Raw genomic sequence first — 21,396 nt, forward strand, 5'->3', positions numbered from 1 at the left:
TGTAAGCAAGTCTTCTGTCACCTGCGCTGTATTCTAACCCCACGGGAGAGCCTTAACTGCTGTCTTTGGGTTTGTTAGCCTTGTGGTCACAGTTTTGTTAGACTCCTAGTTCTGAAAATGGCCCGCATACTTGACAGGCATGATAAGAAACCAAGTCACAAAGCCACACCATTGGGCATTCTGAAAATAAAAACACCGCGTCATTCAGGCTTCTTTGTCGTTCTGGTTCTGTGGTGAACTCAGGGCCCTCAGATGACCTTCTCTGCATGGTCCAGTCTCCAGTGATGACATAGAGCTGGCCTGAGAGAATTTGTGCTCACAGGCTGCCTCAGCTTTAAGCAGCGGAGGTGGGTGGGTGTGGCAGCGTATACCTCTAACCTCAGCATTCGAGAGGCGGGGGAAGGCTGAACTCTGAGTTCAAAGCCAACCTGGTCTCATGTTGACCTCAACCTGGGGAGTTCCGGACCAGCCAAACTTAAATATGAGACTCTGTCTAAAACCAGCCAGCCAACCAACAAAACAAAACCCATACAGACAGTGACTGTCACCAGTGCCACATACTGTCAAGCTCTGATTCAGATGAAGTCAAATGAAGTCCAAGGCTGGCCAGGTACTTCTTGGAGGTTTTTTTTCTCTATTATTTCTGTTTCTAACTTTGTCTTATACAAGGAGACAGGAAAGGGGACACCAGCACCCAAGAGCGTGTTTGGGGTTGTGGATAACGTCGCCAAAGGAGCTATGGTCCCAGCTGCGGTCATCCTAGACTTGTAACCAACCAGCACTTCCCCTTGTCGCCAGTGGTAAGCCTCGTACTGTGAAGAAGCTGAAAAAAAAAAAAAACGAAAGCAGGACTTCTTCCAAAACCCGCCCATGACATGAGTCATGTTCAGGAGCAGCCATGGTGGGACGTGACAGGCGCTGCCCCCAGCTGCTGGTGCGTGCCCTTCAGAGAGTCGAAGCAAGGCTACGCCTTCTCAGTGGTTCAGAAAGCACCCAGCTTCTTCAGATCCTTGGAGACGGGATGTGGTCAGAGCCCCCTGCGTCCTTTGGCCTGAACTCTTCAAATGGTGTCAGTCACAGAGGTGCCAGACTTGGATGGTCTGCACTCAGGTCTCAATGGGAGGGGTTCACTGTGTTACAGGACAGAGCACAGTCATTTGGGTCTGAGGAACTGGTCTTATTCTCAAGTACCCAGGTATTTTTTTGGGGGGGGGGGGTGATGAGTTAAGTTTTGGTGACAGGTGGCTAGACACAGCCTGCTGCCCACACTGTGAGATCACTCTTCCGCCGTCTGCGTGAACTGTTCCCAGCCAGATTCCTGGCTGTTGCCCTCCTGGCTAAGGTCATCCACCTGTAGCCTGTAACAAGTTATGGCCTTAGCCAACATTCTCTGTCCTTAGCATCTGACCCAAACGGTCACATCTGCTGTCAGCCTGGCACTGCAGAGGAGGAAAGGGCGAGCCATTACTGGGTCAGAGTTCAGAGGGAGCCTGCAAGCTGCTGTCAGGAAGACAGGGCGAATGGAGGAGCAGAAGCAGCTGCAGGAGGCACTGCTTGAGTCCACCTCACAGTTTGCAAGTCACCCTCCTCTGAGCGTCTGCTGGTTTGGCTTGAGCCTGAGTGTGTAACACGTTTTAAATCGAAGACAGATGGAATAAAGAGGGGAGGGGCTTGCTGTGTTCCTCTTAGCCAAGGTCCTGTGCTCGGTCTTGTAGTGCAGTGTTGGTTACGCCGGTCGGGAGTGCCAGACGTGCCAATGGAGCCCAAGCCTAAGTCTGTCCAGGGCTTGGTCTTTGGAGGTTGTGGGTTTTGATGGGGGAGCAAAAGAGCCTTGTATTAAAGGGATCGGTAGCCAACTCAGCTGGAGAACACTGTTTGGGCGTGAAGAGTAGAACTTTGGGTCGGATGACACCCAGGTTAGAACCAGGTGCCCGGCTTCTGTCTAAATGGACAAACTGCCCTCCGCACTTACATTTGCCCCACCGTGTTGTATCTCCGAGGCTGGGGCCTACGTGGCTCACCTAGAAGGGCTTTCGTCTCTCTTTCCCGTTTGTTTCCCTACTTCCTTGTCTCAGGCACCAAGCTGGCAGGTGCTAGGCGGGATGGCGGCCTCTCTGGTGCTCAACCAGATGGATCGCAGGCTTACACACGCTTTGAAACTGCTGGCTCAGGTACAGGGTTGGTGTGTGAGGTGTTCAGCAAGAGGAGCAGGGAAGCAGCTTGGTGCCTGGAGCCCAGAGAGAGCCACTCCAGAGGGCAAAGGGTCACATGGATGGGGCTGTGTTTGCTGCTCGGATGGCTGAAGCCAGCTGAGGGCAGCTGGGAACACCGAGCTGTGGGGATGAGTAGGTGCGAAGTATACTCAGGGAAGGGGAAGATGTGTATAACTTGTGGGGAGGGGCTCTTCCTGCCACGGTAGGAGTGGCCTCTGAAAAGGCATAGTCTTGGCTCTCGTCTTGCAGGTCCACAGGGGCAGCTGTTCTCTCCGTAGCACAAGTCACTGTCTGGTACTCTGTAGGTCAGCCCTCTGCCCCTGAGAACTTTGGACGGGGAGAAAAGTATTTCGGGCTGACCTTGTTCCTAATACATAAGCCACGACTGCAGCCACAGCTTGATGCGGGCTCAGATCCTGGTGGTGGGAGTCCAGACGTAACCTCTCACTCTCCAGGGTAGATATAACCTTTTTGTACTGTAAGGGAATCTGGGAAGATTTGGTAAGCGGAGGTCTCCTGTTGGTGGCTGAGGCAGGGGTGCAGGCTCCCCTCACGTCCCACTGTGAGCTCTGCCCAGCTGAAGCTCCTGTGTGTCAATGTATTGGGGTATTGACCTCCCCACATGCCAGGCTCTCCCTGGGCTGTGGGAGGTTGTCTTAATAGTTTGATGTAAAATCCATGACAAAGGCCCTTCAGTTTTGAAGAATGGCGTGTATTTGAGCGCCTCTCGGCGGGCTGTGATGTCCCTGGGTGATGCCCTCTGTTTAGACTCCATCAGAAGCCATTTGTCGTCTGCTCCGCGTGTGCTGCTGGGTGTGGGAACCTTTTTGAGGTGTGAATTATCGGTGCTCTAACTCATTCCTTGTTACCACAGCAGTGCTTACGTGGCACAAACCTCGTTGGCGAGCTCAAACAGAGCCTCCCATGGCGGTGTCCCGTGAGGATCCTGCAGCCCCAGCACGTGCCGGGCGGGCACGGTGGAGCGAATGCTTCACACATGTGCCGTTCTTCTTGCCTTCTCTGCCGCTTCTCATGGCAGAGACCGCCATGAGTCCTTTCTACGTCTGTGGAGTTAGCGCTGCTGTTTCCCACACCACGCCCCTTCCTGCTCCTGTCACTGAATGTGGGTGGGTTTGTGAGTATGCGTGTGGAAGCAAGAGTATGGTTTCCTCTACACTCAAGGAACTAGATAGTATCCACTCTGTGAGATGGGTCTTTCACTGACACCCGGAGCTTGTCAGTTGGGCTATCCTAGTGGGCGGCAAACCTCTGGAGTCTGCCTTTCTCCTCTCCCCAGCGCTGACTTTTTTTTTTTATTTTTATGGATGCTGGGGTTCAAACTCTTCCAGCTGAGTCATCTCAGCTCATGAGAAACCCCCAGGGGTAGCCATTGGCCTTGCATGGTCACACCCTGGCATATGTTTGAGTGAGGAGGAGTCTCCAACAAGACCCCTTCCCGAAGACTGCAGCCCATGTGAACTAGTTCTCTTAACTCTGGTCCCGTGCCCCTGCCCAAGTCCTCGGGAAATGGGGGTGCTTGGGGCACTGTCACGGCTTCACAGTGTGTTTTGCCGTTCCGTTTGTAGACTGCTTTTAAGTTGGCTCCTTTGGAATTAGCGAACTTGTCTCATGCTCAAAATAGATTATGTTGCCAGGAATCAAAGCCGGGATCTGAGTGTGGGTATGCTGGGGCTGTTGCTGCTGCTTACTGCCCACCTCTCCTGTCCTGTTGCCTGGAGTGAGTCCAGACTTGGAACTCTGAGAAGGAAGCAAGGAGTCCAGGTATCCTGTGGTGGCCACACTCCCCACCTGCAGGTTCCTGTACTGTGTGAATCACTTAGTGTCCCAGCCTTGGGTCTGAAGAGGCACACACAGTCCCTGGCCCAAGGCTCGGCAGGTGGGCGTTTCCTCTGTGGCTGCCTGAGGGCAGAGACCAGCTGCTTGCTGGGATTCCGAAGGACGAAGGACGGGAGTGATTGAACCCCAGGATGTGGTGAGAGCATAGCAAACAGATCTGAATGACCTTCTGTTGCTACCTGTGAAGTGGGAGTTAGGGTAGATGGCCCGTGAGCGGCTTCTAGTGGCTTTTGTCCACCACGGTTGTCTTAGTTGCTTTTCTGTCCCATGAACAGGATACAGAATCACGCCCAAGGCAGCTTATGAAAGAAAACATCTGAGTTGGAGCTCACAGTTCCAGAAGGTAGTACAGTTCATGAGCATCGAGGCAGGAAGCGCAGCAGCAGGCAGGCATGGCATTGGAGCAGTAGCTGAGAACTTACATGTCCAAACAACAACCAGGAGGTAAGTGCAGGTAGGGTTGGTGCCTAGGCTAACTGGAATAGCTTGAGCTTTTGGAATCTCAAAGCCCACCCCTAGGGACACACCTCCTCTAACACGACCACGCCCCTTTATAAAGACCACGCCTCCCAACGAGGGCACGCCCCTTTATTAAGGCCACATCTCCCAACAAGGCCACGCCCCTTTAACAATGCCACGCCCTTTATAAAGACCACGCCTCTCAACGACGCCACGCCCCTTTGACAAAGGCCACGCCTCCTAACCGCCCACACACAGTTCCGCCAATGGGGAACCAAGGATCAAAGATAGGAGCCTATGGAGCCGTTCTCATACAAGCTACCACAGCAGTCTGAGGTTTGTTTCTACGTAGAAACCTAACTGTCTGGAGACACTTGAGTGCCCCCCACCCTCAACTCTATAATAAATCTCATTGCACTGGCTGAGTGGTTCGCATGCCGGCAGAGGCGCCTTAATGCCTTGCACACGCTCTTTGTGTGCCGTGCACTACACGTCGTTGTTAACGTGCTTTGATCACAGGGCTACTCCTGTTTTCGCTGGGATCAGCATCCGCGTTGCTGGGATGCCATAATTTAAGCTAGAATACACTGGGCTCACGCTCAGCTATGAAGGATCTAGAAGCCTGCTATTTAACCCCACCATTAGGTAAAGTGCCTCAGGAGACCAGAGTTGACACAGCCATTTGGCTTCTACTAGAAAGGCAGCGGTACGAATCATATGCCTATCTGAATAGGGAGGCCCTGTGCAGAGTGGGGCAGGCAGGTGGGAGCCTCTGTGCAGCTGTGCCCCGGGGACTTGGAATTCACACTCAGGTAGATATGGATGTGTCAGCAGTGGATCCTGTGTGTTCAGAGTCAAGTTTGATGGACCCTGACCAAGCCACCTCATGAGTTCATGGGGCAGCGTAAAATGGCAGACCAGGTCAGGAGACTCAGGGACCCAAAAGGAGGAGGATGGGCCCTTGGTGTTGGGGGCCAAATCTCCAGTCAGGAAGGTGGAGAGCAGGATGTGGAGAGAGGCAGGGCTCGACTGATCAGAGGGTGCTTTGTGGCCAACCCTGCCCCCAAGCAGTTCCCACTGCCCCAGAGGACACAGGGCCCTGGGAAAGCTTGTGGGACTGGGTCTGTATCCCTCCAGTGGTTCTGGCTTGCTGGTGACTACCCATGGAGACAATTGGGGTGTGGCAGGGCCAGGTCTTGATAATGGTGAAGTCTTGGGCCTAAATAAGGGAGCGGCATGGTGTCAGCCGTCAAGAAGGGTTGGGGTGTCTTCTTGGGAAGAAAACTTCTCCTTCAAACCAAAGGCAGATCCTTCCCTACCCGTCTTGTTTCCAGTCCCCTTTCCCTTGAAGTCTTCAGGCTTTGCTGGGGGTGTCAGGCAGAGCTTTTTGGAAACAAATGGACACTGGGCGGCTCCTGATTGTCTTGCTGTGCTAGGCCTCCTGGGAGCCTGACATAGGCAGGGCTGGTTCTGTCCTGGGGAAGTCAGCAAAGGCTAAGTGTCAGAGTTGTCAGCAGATGTCCCTTGTCTCTGGGGCCACAGGCTTGCTGACCTTTGCCCCAGTACCTTCAAGGGCACTTACAGAGGGTTCTCTGCTGGTGGCCACAGGAGAGTCTGATCTTCCTGAGTAGATGTGAATGGCGCACCATGGATTTTTCTTTTCCAGATGCAGCATCAGGACTGATCTGGGCAGACATTTCCCGTCTTGTCACAAGCCCTCAGGATGGGCTAGTGCTATATTATAACATGGCCCATGCTGAGAACGAAAGAGGAACCCGCATTTGGCTCAGGAGAGAGTCTGTGTGTGGTTCAGCTTTTATTACCCTTCATTAACAAAGGGAGATGTCCGCTCCCACCCCCACCCCCCCCAAGTTCCGGGAGAAAGTGGAGATTTCCCCCTGGCATTGTTAGTTTTAGAGCACAGCCCATTCTGATCCCTCGTGAATCCTTTTCACCTTTTCCTCCTGGGCTTTTCTTTAGTGATGAGGTCACGGGAGCGTGTACCCACTGGTCCCTCGCCTTCCCCATTCCTTGTCCCTGCTTGCAACACCGTGTGTGGGAGCAGAGCCCAGTGTTTGCTGTGCTGTGGGCTTAATCCTGGGAGACCCTGCAGTCATTTTTCCCAGGCACTGTCCTGTCCGTCATCTCTGTCCCCAGCATGGAGATGAGGACACTAGGTGAAAGTACCAGGTCCCATCGCTACGTCTGAGGTGTGCTGGTGGTCGTGAGAAGCCGGCTGCTTCTCCCTCAGTGCTTCTCTCAGACATGATATCCACCTGTGGGTCCCCATCCAGCATCTGTGCCCCCTAAGTCAGGATGAGGCCAGGACCTGGGCTGAATCAACCACCACAGCATGACACAGGCTTCCAAGCCTTCGACTCCATCTCGGCAGTGCCTGTGGAGTCCATGGCCCTCTGCAACAGGCCTGGTGGAGATGCACCCGCTCACCTCCATGACCTACAGTACGGAAGCAGATTGGAAGAGAGCCCGCCTTCCTTAGCATCGCAGCAAAGCTGGGGAAAAAACACAGGTCTCGAGTGGACTACTGAGGCCGAGGCTTTTGAGAACTGGGTTGTTTTGAGTCATGTGGAAATATCTACTCAGCCTGAGTTTAAGCTCTGGAGGCCTCTAACTCTGATTCACGGGGCCATCATAGCTTTGTACAATGCTGGAAGGCACCAGGAAGACAAATTAGACCAGCATCCCTTAGAGACCACACAACTAATCCACCCCAGGAGGCCATTCCTCCAGACCTCTGGTGGACCCTCATGGAGTATCGTGGGCTGTGTGGAGGGCAGGGGACAGGGTGGTCAGGTAGATCCTTGGCTCACATTTATAGGCAGTTCCGAGAGAGCAGTGTATGCAGACAGCATTCTGTCAGTGAACAGTGAGTGGCCAGGAGGTTCAGCCAAGAATCAAATGTTTATTTCCATCCTGTCAATGCCCGTCAGCTCTGCAGAGTGCCCAGGTACCTGTGACTGCACTCTGCCCTTCTGGAGATAATGGGTACATAGAGACTGTGGTTTCCCATTTGAAGGCACGTCCTGTTCTGTAGAAATTTGGAATCAGACTTAGCAGTGAGGGACAGTGCCCCCGGGTGTCCTGCCATGGCCTGTTCCCAGATTAGGGCTTTTCTGCTGATACATCACAACCCTTCCTCCTCTCTGCGCTCTGTCGGTTGGGGTTACACAGCCTCTCTTTTTGCGTGTGTCCTTCTAACTCTGTCCCTTAGTAATTCAACCCATGTTCACCCAGTGGTAGATCACTGAGAGTAACAACTGAGGTGAATTTAGAGCGGTGTGTGCCCTCACACCACCTGGTTCAGTGCCCGCCTGTATTTCGCCTGTATTTCTGGGACTTCCTTTACCAGAAGATGGTGTTGAAGGGAGAAAAATAAGATCCACATGAGGCTCTGTTGTCTCTGACCCCATGTCACCAAACAGTTCTAGCTTTTCTTGAAACACGTCATGTGCCTGGGCAGACCATAGGCTGGACAGGATTATCTCTGAGTATGGATGAAGAGGCTTCTGATTCTGCTTCCCAGGGATCTGTGGTTTCCAGAAGCTGTGCGTGAACAGGAATTAGGTCACCCCAGGAGTCTGGAAAGATCTGATTTGTCTTAGAAATGTGGGTACCTAATATTCCATCTGGAGGAAGGGAGACCGTAACATCATTAGGGCCTTCCAGTCGGCCAGTGAGCCAGGTGGGTTAACCCCGAGTGGCCTGCTCCCTCATGAATGAGGTTGATATACAGAGTGAGTGTCCCTCAGTTGGCTGCTGAGTATGGGTAGAGATGTAAGATTGGCGCTCCAGGGTGGAGCTGGGTGTGTGGTGTCTGAACCAGCCTGGGTTTCCCTGTGGAGTGGTGTTTCTAACTTCTGAGAGTCCGCGTTCCTTGGGATGCTCAAGCCCTCCATTCCTTTGCCAAGCTTGGACTTAATTGTTCCGTTACATCTGGGTTTCAGAGCTTCGCGCCCACACCCTTTTGGTGTGGTTGTGATATGGGGTGCACAGGCCAACGACTGTCACTACAGACAGAGTGGTGGCCGTTTCTCTGGCAGGCACTGACTCCCTGTAGATGTGTCCATATTCTCTCTCTCTCTCTCTCTCTCTGTGTGTGTGTGTGTGTGTGTGTGTGTGTGTGTGTGTGTGTGTGTGTGTGTGTGTGGTTTTGTTGCTGTTTGTTTTGACCCAGGGTCTCATGTTAGCTCAGGCTGGCCTCACACTCACCATGTAGCCAATGATGACTTTGAACTTCTGATCCTCCTGCCTCTGCCGTGGAGGGGCTGGGGTCACAGGTGTGCACCAGCCCTCCCAGTCTGTGTTGTGCTGGAGATTGAACCCAGGGCTTCAAGCATCTGCCTACAGAGTCACATTGCTCTTCATTTGAAAGAGACCTGCGTGAGTTAATCCCAGAGGATGCAGCCCCGCCCCCTTGCGTGCCACTCATCCAGTGCTCTGGAAATACATCCCAGAGCGCATAGCCACTGCCCGTTCATGTACTGAGGTCAGTGGGGCGGGCCTGAGCGCCTGCCATGATCCAGGACAGTGTGGTGCCCGGTGTCTGTCCCTGCTGCTCTTGGCTTTCTCTCCGAGGGTCCCTTCTCTGCTTCTGTCAACCCATGGAAGCTCGTGTATGTGTCTTGACCAGGAATCAGGAAGGCAGCACCCCCTCTGCTGTTTGGAGTTGGACACAAGAAGCAGATGAGATAACAGGAGGCTGCTCCTTTTCCCTTCCTGTTCATGGGGGTCAGTGTGGGGCCCCGGGATGGCCGCCGTTCTCATCCATGCGAGTCCATTGCCATCTGCTTCCCTAGGCTTGCGATTCCCCCCTCCCCTGGCCCTCCACCCACAGTGGGAATAATGCTTTCATGTGTGGACGCAGTGACTGCAGACCTGCCCCTGCCGCTTGCTGGAGTGGAGGGTGGAGCCTGGACTGTGCGCTCTTTCTGGCAGGGCTGGCTTTGGTGATGAAGTGTCAGGTTTGGTGTTAGCTCTCGTAGGGGCGAAGAAGAGAGGCCAGATTTCTGGCCTGTATTATGTATTGCAGAGGTGGCTCTGGTCAGGCCACTGAACTTCCTGGGTCCAGCCTCAAAGGTGTGGAGACCTCTGAACTAAGTCACTTCCTGCCTCGGCAGCAGCTCTGGGGCGAGCTCTGTGAAGAGCACACACTGCAGTTTTCAGTGTGGCTGGTGCAGCAGTCAGTTGCAGGCCCTCGATTGGGAGGACTGGAAAGAGTGCCTGAGGGCGTGTGTGAGTGACCCATATGCACACCCGGCCTCCAGATCTGCTCACCCAGGTGAGCGATGAGCACAGGGAGAAACTTCCTATCCAGGGGGAGGAGCTGGAGTGGAGCCGTGCAAGCATGGACTCCACCCAGCTTTCCTCCACAGCACAGCTGATGGGTAGGTCCCAAGTGTTCCAGCAGGACACTCTTGGGGATGTTCCAGCAGGGTACCCTTGAGGGGTTGCTGCCACTCACCTGACACACATGTTCTCCAGCGGCTTCCCTGCCAATTCAGACCTTGAAAACCCACCCCGGAGTCACATGTGTGACTCACACCTGTAATCCCAGCACTCGGTAGGCTGAGGTGGGAAGAGTCATGGGAGTTCTGTAGTCTGGCCCGCAGTGTAGACCATCCTGTCAAGCTATCTGCCTCGATTATGCTGTGATGAGCTGTGCACTCTGCCCAAGGGTGGCCTCAGGACTCTGCAGCTGTTGGGGACCAGGTGGTGGCTCTGCTCCCCTGTGTGGAGCCTCTTCAGGGCATAGATGACTTGCAATAGTCCTGCCACAGAGGTTGTCTGTCTACCTGTGGCCTTTAACCTCTGTTCCTCCGTCTCCTGAAACTTGCAGGATTGCTAAGATGTCTTGCTGATAGCAGACCAGTGGGGCTGTGTCCTTACAGAATTCCCTGCCGCCTCATCGGTCCTGGCTGCCACCTGTTGAATACAGCCCTGCAAGTTAGATCTGAGACAGGATGGTGGTCTGAGTGTCCACCCTGGTGTCCCCAGGCTCCAGATGAGGCATACTTAAGGAATGTCAGCCAGGTTGCCATGGAGATAGATGGCTTGCAGTACAATGCCTTTGTAAAGCAACAGTCTCCTTACCAGGCAGGAATACTGTAAGGTGGCCCTGGAAGAATGTGCTACAGAGGTCCCTGGCTTGGCCCTGTGCCCACCACACCGACTACAGGCGGGAAAACAGAGTCTATAGTTCATGGTGGCTCCGCCTGAGAACAGAGGCTGGGAGGGGTCACCCCCAGGGCCTTTGCTCCCTCGATCCCTGACATGGTCCCTGGCATGGCCTCTTGGCTTCACCCTACCTGCCCTGCCCTCCAGACACCTGGGCGAATTTTCTCGTTGAAAGTTGTAGCCCTGGCGAGTAGCTCCTGAAAATGCTGTGGAAAACAAACAGCAAACCCAGAGCAGTCTGTGCGAGTCCCTGTTACTGTGAGCCTGGTGGAGAGTCTGGAAGGTTCAGGAAGATGGACTGTGAGAGCCAGGCCATCTGGTTGGTTCCCTTGCCTGTGGGTCTCTCGCCGAGCCTGATCTCTTACGTCCCTGCCTTCCTGGAACACTTTCACCCGTGTGGTCTCGTCCACCATGTACACCCAGGGGGGCTCTTTGTTCTTCTTTTCTTGTGTGAAACATCGCAGTATCGACTGACTTTCGAATCTCTAACTGGTCTAAAATTAAGTGATGTAATCAAGAGAGACAGACTGTCCTGCTTGGGACAGACACAACATGAGGCCTGGTGTCTTTCCCTCACCACAGGGCGTTTCTGTGGCTGTCCTGATAGTCTGAAGGCAGAGGGGAGCAGTCCAGCTTGAAGCTCATCCTTGGGCCCACTAAGTAAGGGCCTTGGCGTGGCTTTTTCTTTCTGTTTCTCTTGTATACACATTTCTACACGTCAGAGGGGTCAAAGCAAAACAAAACGAAAACACCCACAGCCCTTTCTATATAGAAACAGCCCCTGCCTCGACCTTGCCGAGCTATCCCTTTGAGAAACAACATCCCATTTTGTCTGAGGACTCCTAGACCCACCGCTCACCAGGACGGAGTCTCCTTCCAGCCCTCTCCTGCCTGCTCTCATGATTCTACACAGAGGTCTGTGTCTGAGGTTCCTTTTGTCAGACCCAAGAGCTCTGGCTGTCTGGGCTGTCCCCACCCCTGGGAGATGGATTACAGCCATTGTTCTTTGAGGCCTCCTGGCAAGGCTGACCGCAGGGGCTGAGTTAGGCGGAGGCCCTGGCTCCCCAGAGGCATTGGTTTGCATTCACTTGGCCTCTGCCTTGTGTCTGGAATTGATACGTTAATAAAAGCCCTGGTGCCCGGCCCCTCTTACGCTCGTATGCAGATTTATTGTGTGGTCTGTCTGCCCGAGTGTCTAATTTATTAAAGACAACAAAATGGGTTCTTTCTCACCCATTATTCGAAGAGAATAATAAGTCTCTGTCAGATTAGCTTCTTGGGACTCAAAGCTGAATAGTGGCTGTCTGTGGAGCCCTTGGGCCAAGAACTCACCTCATCCTGAAGCCGAAAAGTATATTCTGAACATCTTAAACACTTCACTGTTCAGCCCATGGCAGAAATCAAGCGGATAGAGAGACCCTCCGTCATGCGGGGCTGTGTTCTTTTCTGTGTGGGGCACACTTACACAGAGAAGAAGCAGGGTCCCTTGAGCTTGCTGGCCTCTGCACCTGCCCTACCAGGGCTGGGCCACTGCCAAAATCTTCAGGCCTTTTAAGATCAAGCCACTGAGGATGGGAAGGGAGCCAAAGCCAAGGGAGCCCCTGGGACCTCCTTTTCATATCCTCCACCCCCCCCCCCCCAAGAAAATCTCTGGGGCAGTAAGTGCTATTCTCCCAAACGAAAATGTAGGCCAGACTCCTAATCCCCAGGGCCTCGGGACGGGGCTGTATTTGGTGACAGGGTCTTTGCTGAAGAAGTCTGGTTACAATGAGGTCAGTAAGGTGGCCCAAAGCCAGTGTGACTGGTGTCCTCATAAAAGGGAAACGTGGGCACTGAAACACAGAGAAGGCCATGAGAGGATGTGGGGAATAGGCCACCTGCAGACTTAGGGGGAGGAGCCTGGAGCAGACCTCTCAGCCGGCAGAGGAGCCAGCCTTGTGACCTCTAGGCCTTGGATGCCCAGAGCAATGAAAAATAAACTGAGCCTCCCAGATTGGGGTCCATTTGGGGCATCCCCAGATTCAAGTGATATCTTCTGGGTTATGAATTAACTTCAAGACATGAACCATATAGATTACAGCCTCTCAGTGTGAGGACCTGCAGCCTTTGCTGGTTGGACTGTTGTCTGGGGTTTTGTTTCTAGCACAAAGACCCTCCTGGGCAGGCTGGAGTTCTGTCCAGCTTTGAGTGCAGGTCCTGGGGAGGGAGCCTTGCTTTTCTCTGTAGTGTAGATGTCACTGGGCTTGGGCTGAGTTTCTGCAGGGAAGTTGGGTTCTGGTACCATCAGATTCCTTCTCTGAGTCGGGGCCTTGGTTTCTGCTGCGACCCACAAGACACAGGCCTCTGAGGTCATGGTCTCTTACTCCCAGGGGTCACTGTGGGTGACCTGTCCAAAAACTGAAAATCAGAACACAATCCAACAGGCAGCTTTTTCAGGTGACTTAGTTCAGAGGTTAAGATAAGAAGTTCTCAGTTGTTCCATGTTCTTTAAAAAGACCGGTACTTGGGAGTTAGTGGAGAGATCTCCCTTCCCCAAGATGTTATATGTTGTTTAGTCACAGAGTTTCCTGTGGGGCTGTTAGGACTCTCCCAGTTATGGCTTTGTGAGGCCTGCAGTTTTCTATGAAACTCCATTTCTAAGGGAAAGAGGATTTATAACCCCAGATCCGGTTCCAAAGAAATTGCACCCAAGGGATGGGCTGCAGGCCATGCAGAAGAACATCTGGTCTATCTCAAGGCCTAAGGAGATGGCTTGGTCGGTAGAGAGCTTGCTGTGCAAACATGAGAAGCTGTTCCCAGAACCTATATGAACAGGCTGGTGTGCCGGCCCATGCTTGCGATCCTCTTCATCGCTGGGGTCCGCTGGCCGGCTGAACAAGCTCTAAGTCACCAAGAGACCCTGTCTCAAAGAACAAGGTGGGCAGACCACGAGGTTGGTCTCTGCCTTCCACACACACACTGAGAAAGCTATGTCAGTGTGACAAAGGCTCATTAGAACAAGGACTCCCTTTGTATGGAAGCCTTGTGTTGGATGAGAGGATACCATCTGCTGGTTGGGGAAGGAGGCTAGCACTGTGCCCAGAGCAACCTGCAGCTGTACGACTGTGACAGTGACTGACACTGGAGGGAGCTGGCTATTGACTTGAAATGCTGGGAGGTCTAACCCCTTTTGGGTGGGGTGTGTGTATGCACCATGCATGCGTGCGTGCGTGCGTGCGTGCGTGCGTGTGTGAGAGAGAGAGAGAGACAGACAGACAGACAGACAGACAGAGACAGAGACAGAGAGACTAGCAGTGTCCTGGGGCTAGAGTGGTAGAGGGAGGGGCAATGTATGCAAACTCCTTTGGGAGTATCTGCTTCCTGGCCCCTATTGGGCAGCTCCCAGCCTGCCAAGGTGTCCAGGTCATGCACGCCCAAGTCAGGTGGTGAACTGCACCTGTAGCCCCATCTACCTTTTTTTAGAAAGTCCTTCATTCACAGCTGCCTACAGAAAAAGGCGGATGCCGTCAGCCTGTCCACAAGCCCATGGGAAAGGTAGATCGTTACACAGGCGTGAACAGAAGGATGAGAAGGACCAGCCTTGGGCTTCAGGCTTTGGAGACCCATGCTCTTTCCTTCGGGTATCTGTGAGCCACAGGGCAGGCTGGCCAGGGCTTGTTGCTCTGTGTGTGGGGGCTGAGTGAATGAAACAGGGCACCCTTTGCCCCACGCTGTGGCTGTTGCCCTGAGCTGTCACCCGAGAGCTTGACTTGCCTACACTCTCTGGTGACCCTGGCTTACCATCTCTGAGGCTGAAATGTTCAGTGCTTCCTGGAACTTGCTAGAAGCATCAGGAAAAGGCAGGAATCAGGAATTCAGTGAGCCCAGGGCCGATGGGAATTTCCCCGCTTACTTCACATCTCTCTTTAGCTCTCTTTCCGCTCTGCTTCTTGATTGGTTCCCGAGGGCCACATCCAGGGTATGGGGCACTGTGATTCCGGGATGCCACTGTGGACCAGCCTATGGCCAGCATGTGGCAGAGGGTGACCATGTATCTGGTCAGCCAGTCTGTCCCAAGACTGTCCCTGGCGGTGGAGAGAGCTGGCACCCTGCCCCAGGCAGCCACAGTTTCACTGAGGTATACAGTGTTTGCCCTCATTTCTATCATCTGGGTCTCAGTTTTCTTCTCTTTTGAATGGGATGCTCCACAGATGTGGTAAAGACCACACACGGACTACAGGGCACCTGAGAGCTGGACAGCCCCATCAGGTGGCCTGTCCACAGGAAGCACCAGCTTCAAGAAGGCAGTGTCCTCTGTCTCACCAAAATGCCGATGTGGCATCTGGTAGGAGCATCTGGCTCTCTCTGCACATGGCCAGCCACCTATGAAGACATCACCATCCGATGTTTTCCTAACAGTCCAGCCTTGGCTGAGTGCTCACGGCAATGGCTGTATCTCACAAGGCTACTTTGACTTCTTGAGGGTTTTTTTTTTTTTTTTTTTTTTTTTTTTTTTTTTTTTGAGAAAATAGATTTAGTGTGGAAAGTGGTGTTTACCAAAAAGACTTAGAGACAGACCCAGCATTGCTCAAGTCTAGTCTGCAGGGGTAACTCTGGGTACTCACTTGAATTCCCAGGGACCTTTGGATTCTGGGCTACTGGGTGGATTACACCGGAGGAGCAGAGACCAGACCTACAGCATTTCTGCAAACAGCTCCGTGTCCGGGCACCGTTGGCAACCTCAGGCCAGGCCTGGCCAGATTGTCTGCCTCTTCGGCGGTGCTGAGCACCGTGTAGATTTATAACTCCACCCGTAACATATTTGTGCTGGGTTTAAAAATTATTCATGAGAATAATTTAAGAACCCGAAAGAGTTGGAGAAATAGAAACACCACCCAGCACTCTCAGCCAGCACGAGCTCCTCTTCTGCCTCCCCGTGTCTCATTCCTGGCTGGTCCATATGGGTGTGTATTTTTAGATGGTTGTTTTATTGTGTACATAAAATCTGGTCTCCCACTTAACATAAGCATTTTGCATTTTTGATGTGGTCTTTATCATTATAATTTTTAATGAATGCGTAATATCCTCGTAAGGGGCTGTAACATAAATTAACTGCTTGGAGGAGAATATTTTAAGTTTCTTCCCTACTTGTATAAGTAACACTGTAGTAGTTACGCATAGAATGTGTTCCTTATTTGGGATTCTTCATTTCGATAACTCTGCAGAAGCCCTTGGGTAGATCTGGGAGGGGGAGTGAAGCCCAGCCTCAGGGCCTAGAAAGAGCTGTGCCTGTCTTCAGGGTTGGTGTTCACTGATCACTACTCCTTAGGGGACATGGGAACACTGAGTAGGGTAGCCGTCAGGAGGGTTTGGCACTCTCCAGAGGCCAGCCTTTGGATCAGGTGTGGTAGATCCAGCTCCTAATGTTACATTGTAGCAGCCATCTTTCACCTTGTGGTTCCTCATCTGGAAAATGAGGCCAGCAAACCACAGACACATTGTGAATGAAGACTGTTTAGTAAAAGGAAGACCGGATGGGGTGAGATAACAGATTTAGCTGTTCTAGTTGAGGCTGATAAGATGTGATAGCTGGGTCCCCGACTGGAAGATGCTGGTTATGCTCCAGGAGCTGTGTTGGGCTGGCCCCTCTGCTCCCCTGATCCAGATACACCGATGGGGAAAGCCCTGGATGCTCTGAAGAAGGTGTCTTCTGAAGGGTCGCCAGGGTCTACGGTGGCTGCATGGGACCTGATCATCCAGGACACAGTGGACCTGCCTTGGGGGTGTTTGAGGCTGACATGGACAGACAAACTTCTGGTAGCGAATAGGGCAGGAGGCGGCATGGTGAGAAGTGTGCTGGAGAATGATGTGCCAGGCTACGGACACACTAGCCAGCAAGACCCCGTTTCCTGTTCTGTTGCCCTCTGCTGTACCCTCACCCTGGGCTATACACTGTGAAGTGCTGTCTGACTGTTGAGCCTTTCCACCACTTTCCTGTCATCTGTTTGGAAGCTTTACTTTCTTTAGTTTAAAAATGTGATTGACTGGGATGAGTCCCAGGGGAAAGCATTTGCTAAAAGCCCCTCCCTTTTATGTGGAAGACATTTTCTAGTCAAGCCTTTGATATGTGTCACTTCTCTACTACGAGGGGATCTGCTTTGACTGTAGCCAGAAGCCCAGGACAAACAGAACCGGGGCCAAGAAAGGGCTGCCATACCACTGCACATGCAGGATCTCCATTCACAGGCAGGGAACGGGTGTGGGTGCCACGCCCAGGTCACACCCAGCTCACCCACGCACTCCACTACCTTATCCTGAAGCCTCTGCCTCTGCCTCCAGGAACAGGACCGAAAGCTGAATTAGTTCCCATGGCTCCCAGATTCTTCAGAATCCAGGGTGAGGTCACATGCAGCTGCTTACCTGCCCTGTGCTCATACCGGCCTCCTTTGGATGTCATTGGCCATGGTTAGGGAATACCAGCTGCTCTTAGAAGGAGGGATGCAGTGGGAAATAGGTCATCTCTCCTCTCACCCCTTATGTCTGCTAAGGTTGGCTAATCTCTTATAACACGTTCACTAATTTTCCCAAGAGATGTCTATCTTCACTTCCTTAAAGGAGAAGGTGGGGGGTAAGATTGCTCAAAACTGCCAATCAGAATGTCCAGGACCCTCACCCCGAAATAAGCAGATGATGGATACTGGCCTAGGCGCCACGTTCTCTTTTTGAAAATAAGGTCTATGAGCACTTTACCTGTAATTTTAAAACTTTAGACTTGGAGAACATCGTGAATATTGTGTGGAATTCCTGTGTACTCATCATCCAGTTCTTGCATACATAGGATGCCAATATGGGTATTTTATCAGTCGGAGTTCTTGTCTAGTCACCAGCCTCTGCCCAAACACACACCCGAGTGTGTGAGGACTTGTGAGGAGTGTGTATTTGGACTCAGAATGTGTAAGGCCACATTTTCCTTCAGTGTCTAACCCCTGGCCCCAGGCTCCTGGGCTTGGAACGTGTCACTTAGAGCCACCTTCCCCCACAGATGCTCCGTAGGCCACCCTCAGTCCACAGACAGACAAAGCCAGGCTGTGACAAGGCACTGTGCAGTTGGTGGATCCTACTGGGAGCAAGGCGGCACCGCACCACGGCCCCGTGGCACCTCGATCCTCAAGTAGTGCGGCCTTAGTTGCCTGAGGAGACAGACAGAGCAGCTTAAGCCTGATCTTCCTCACTGTGTCTCAGGAGCCCCTGGCGGACTGGGTTGCTGGCAACCATCGCTCTTGCCTGTGGCCGAGAGCACAGCTTTGATGGCGTGTGTGGTAGCATGCAGGGTAATGGGTATTGTGCTAGGTGTGTGTGTGTGTGTTTCCTGGTGGAGCACCAGTTAGCGTGCTCCAGTTATAGTGCTCCAGAGTACCGAGTGCACCTGATGTTTCTCAGCAGCCTCCCCACGAGCACACACAGTCAAACAAACACACGAATGACCTTTGTCGAGTGGCGCCTGTGGCCCGCGGTCAACTGAGCGTCTACAGAGCACACTCACCCAGACCTCACTGAACCTTGCCCTCTGCCCTCCTGAGCGGGACAGAGCTCTACAAGCCGCTTGGCACAGTGAGCACAGACGTGGAGCAACGTCTCACGGCTGTGTGGGAGGCCACGTCTCAGAACTGGGTTCTCATCTCCTCCACTGACCCCTGACTCTTACACCTTCATGTCCTTGGGCTCTTAGCCGAGTGAAGGTTGTGGCTCCGTCAGCATGGGCTGGGAAATCTGTCGTGGGCTCTTCAGATGTGTCCCAGCGCCATTCCTGTAAGGTGGGGCAGGAAGATTTTCCTTTCCACTGTGCACGTGGTGGTGCCAACAGCTTCTGAGAAGGATCCGAGGGATCCGTGAGGCACACCTGTGGCGCTAAGCCACCCCTCAACTCCTCAGCAGCCAGTGATGGGGGGGAGGAGCTTCCCTCATCTACAACCCGTGCTCCTGACAGGCATTGAACTCCCAAGTAAAGCCCAGCTGCTTCCCGAGGCCGAGGGGTCAGGGTTGCCAAGGCTGTGTTGGGAAACCTGTGATGTAGTGATTGCCCCTGTGGGGACTGGGGCCTCTCACAGACTCTGGGTGCCCCTTTCTCGGTGGATTGGTCGGGTGGGTGGTTCGGTGCACTCCTTTGGGAGGTTTTAAGAATTTTAGGAGATGATGAAGTACGTCTCCACAGTGCTGGCCTGGGGGTTGTAACCCAGCCTTTCTGTCCTGTGTCTACTCCCCAGTCTTCTGTTCTCATCGCCCACAGCCACAGGCTGTCCCAGCCATGCCTCCCGTGCCGTGATGGACCGTGAGCCAGAGTCAGTCCTTTTCCCTTATGTGGCTGCTAGTTGGAGCCTCTGTTAGCAGCTAGTTGGAGCTGCTAGTTATGAGGCTCTGACCCAGTGAGCAGCAGGTGCCTTGCCCTGTTTGGGGAGCCCTGTCATCTGGGAGAGCCCTGTTGTCTAGGGAAGCCCTGTCTGGGGGGGAGCCTGTCATCTAGGGGGAGTCCTATCATCTGGGGAGAGTCCTGCCGTCTGCGGAAGCCCCGTCTTCTGGGGGAGCCCTGTCTGGAGGAACCTGTGGGTTTTTTTTTTTTTTTTCTGCTCCACCATGGTAGAACAACCTACCCCAAGGACTTGGAAGTAGCCGGCAGTCTCTGGGTCCCTCCGTGGAAATACTTGGCCATGAGAGGTGTGGTCTGTAGCTGGGAGCTGTTCTTCTCCGGCTCCTGGCTACATAGCACCTCGGTGGGTTTGGACGTCTGAATTTTGAGATGGGTTCCAAGTCTGAGTAAAGCCTCTTTCGGAATCTGGCGGCCTAGCTTTTTATAAACCGAGTGCTGCTGTGCTGCTCAGCCCTGGTGATAATTACTGAGCAGTCTCTAAATGAGGCTGACAGGTGACATTGAGGAACCCGACATCCAGGAGTATTTTGGGGACTTGTTCTGTGCCTGACCATATGGTCTAGTAGCTAAAGCGATTTAGCATGGAGAAAAAATGTGTTTCAGAAGGGGAGATTTAAAACAGCCTGTTTATTTTCTGTTTTCTTTCAGAGGAATATTTTTATGTCTGTTACAGTCATGGCAGAAGCCATGTGGTTACTGCCTCCACCCCACCAGCACAGACCTGTCACTAGGCAGACTCTGTCTTCCTTCCTTCTAGCAGAAGAAGCACAGAGAGTGCCCCGTCCCAGCTTGGACACATGGGCTCTGAACACAACACAGAGCATTAGGACATTTTCAACAGCGCTGCTGGTCTAGATGTATTGTTCAGATCTGTAGATGTGGGACCGTCAAAGCGATCACAGGAACAGTGGGACCAGTGAGGGCAGAGCGTGCAAGTAGCTATGTCCGTCCTTAGCCGTTCACCACACGGCCAAGGGCATCCCACCGCCAAGGGTCCACAGAGATGAAAGACAGTTCCTGGGACCACAGAGGACCTGGGGGTCTTGAATGCTACCTGCTACCTTGAAAAGCCACCAGTGGCAGCAAACCTGGGCTGGGGGCTCACGGCGGCTCTCCTAGCCTCCCAGTTTTGAAGCTGTTTGAGTAGTGACGCCTCATTATCCCTGACTGAACCCTTTCTAGCACCCCAGACTCAGGCCCGGGGTGTGTGGGAAGGAATTGTGTTTTGAGAAAAATGCCGAGAGTTGACCTGGATACGTTGATTCTGTGACTGCCAGAGACTAGGACTTGACTGGAGCCACCAGCTCCAGAGACCACATCAGAGTTCCATCTCGTTCAAGGTGAAATAGCTGATCCGGGAACCAGAGTATCTGAGAGGTCGATGCCCTGGTGGGAGGGAAGTATTATGAGTCAGAAAGTCTAACGGACCAGCTATGAAATAGAAGTGGGGCCTTAATTAAAAGAGCACCATGCAGCCCTGCCAGGCCAGAGCCGGCTGTTTTAGTTTCCAACACCTTTCCCTTCATTGCAGAGACACAGTCTGCTGTATTTCCCGGGTCACTGCACAATCATCACCAATGGTGGGCTCAAAGTTTATTTATAGCCCAATAATCAGAAGAACTGATTACAAGTATCGTTTTAGAATCTTCTGGCTGTAAGAAAAAATTGTAAATAGGGTCCAGATGCATGTTCAAACATTTGTCGCCCCCTCTGCACACTCCCCCACCCCTCACACACTCCCCCACCTCCACCCCCTTGCACCCTCTCCCACCCCCCTCACATACTCACCCCACCCCCTCACACACCCTTCCCATGACAAGCCAGCCATATCACTGTACCACAGAAGCCAAGGGAGGAAGGAAAGCCCCAGAAAGAGGAGGGACTGAGAACAGGATGGCTCCCCTTAAAGGCAGATTATGCTCAGAGCAAGTGACACTTAGAGGAAGCCTTTCTTAGATCCAGCACAGCACCTAGGAAGGCACACACAGCAGGCCGGTCCAGAGAGTTTGGCTACGTGGAGAGCAGGCCAGGCTGCCAGGGAAGGTTCCTACTTCCAGGATCCTCATCTGCTCAGGGCCTTCCAGAAGGCTGGGCCCACGGGAGGTCTCCTGTTTGGGTTTTGCACAGAAGCACCTCTTATTCTCAGCAGTCAGATCAAAGTGGGTGGATCATGCCTTAAGCTGTGTGGCTGTGAGGCTGTCGTTTAGTGCGATTCAGTGTTGATCAATGACAGCCGAGTGCTTGCCCAGATGGGTGGGACAGATTCCA

At 53.0% G+C, this 21,396-nt stretch overlaps 1 protein-coding gene across 3 annotated transcripts in view; it reads left to right on the forward strand.

Moving 5' to 3' along the window:
- The window catches only part of Galnt2 (polypeptide N-acetylgalactosaminyltransferase 2), a 111,499-nt gene that overhangs the window by 40,013 nt on the left and 50,090 nt on the right, over positions 1 to 21,396 (forward strand). Inside the window, exon 1 of one of the 3 annotated variants that reach the window (XM_087594304.1) lies at positions 2,986 to 4,514. The gene's annotated coding sequence lies outside the window, so the exon portion shown is untranslated. 3 annotated transcript variants of the gene reach the window in all.

Source organism: Rattus norvegicus, chromosome 19 (genome assembly GCF_021556685.1).
Source record: "Rattus norvegicus strain SHRSP/BbbUtx chromosome 19, alternate assembly SHRSP_T2T, whole genome shotgun sequence".
Taxonomy (NCBI): Eukaryota; Metazoa; Chordata; class Mammalia; order Rodentia; family Muridae; genus Rattus; species Rattus norvegicus.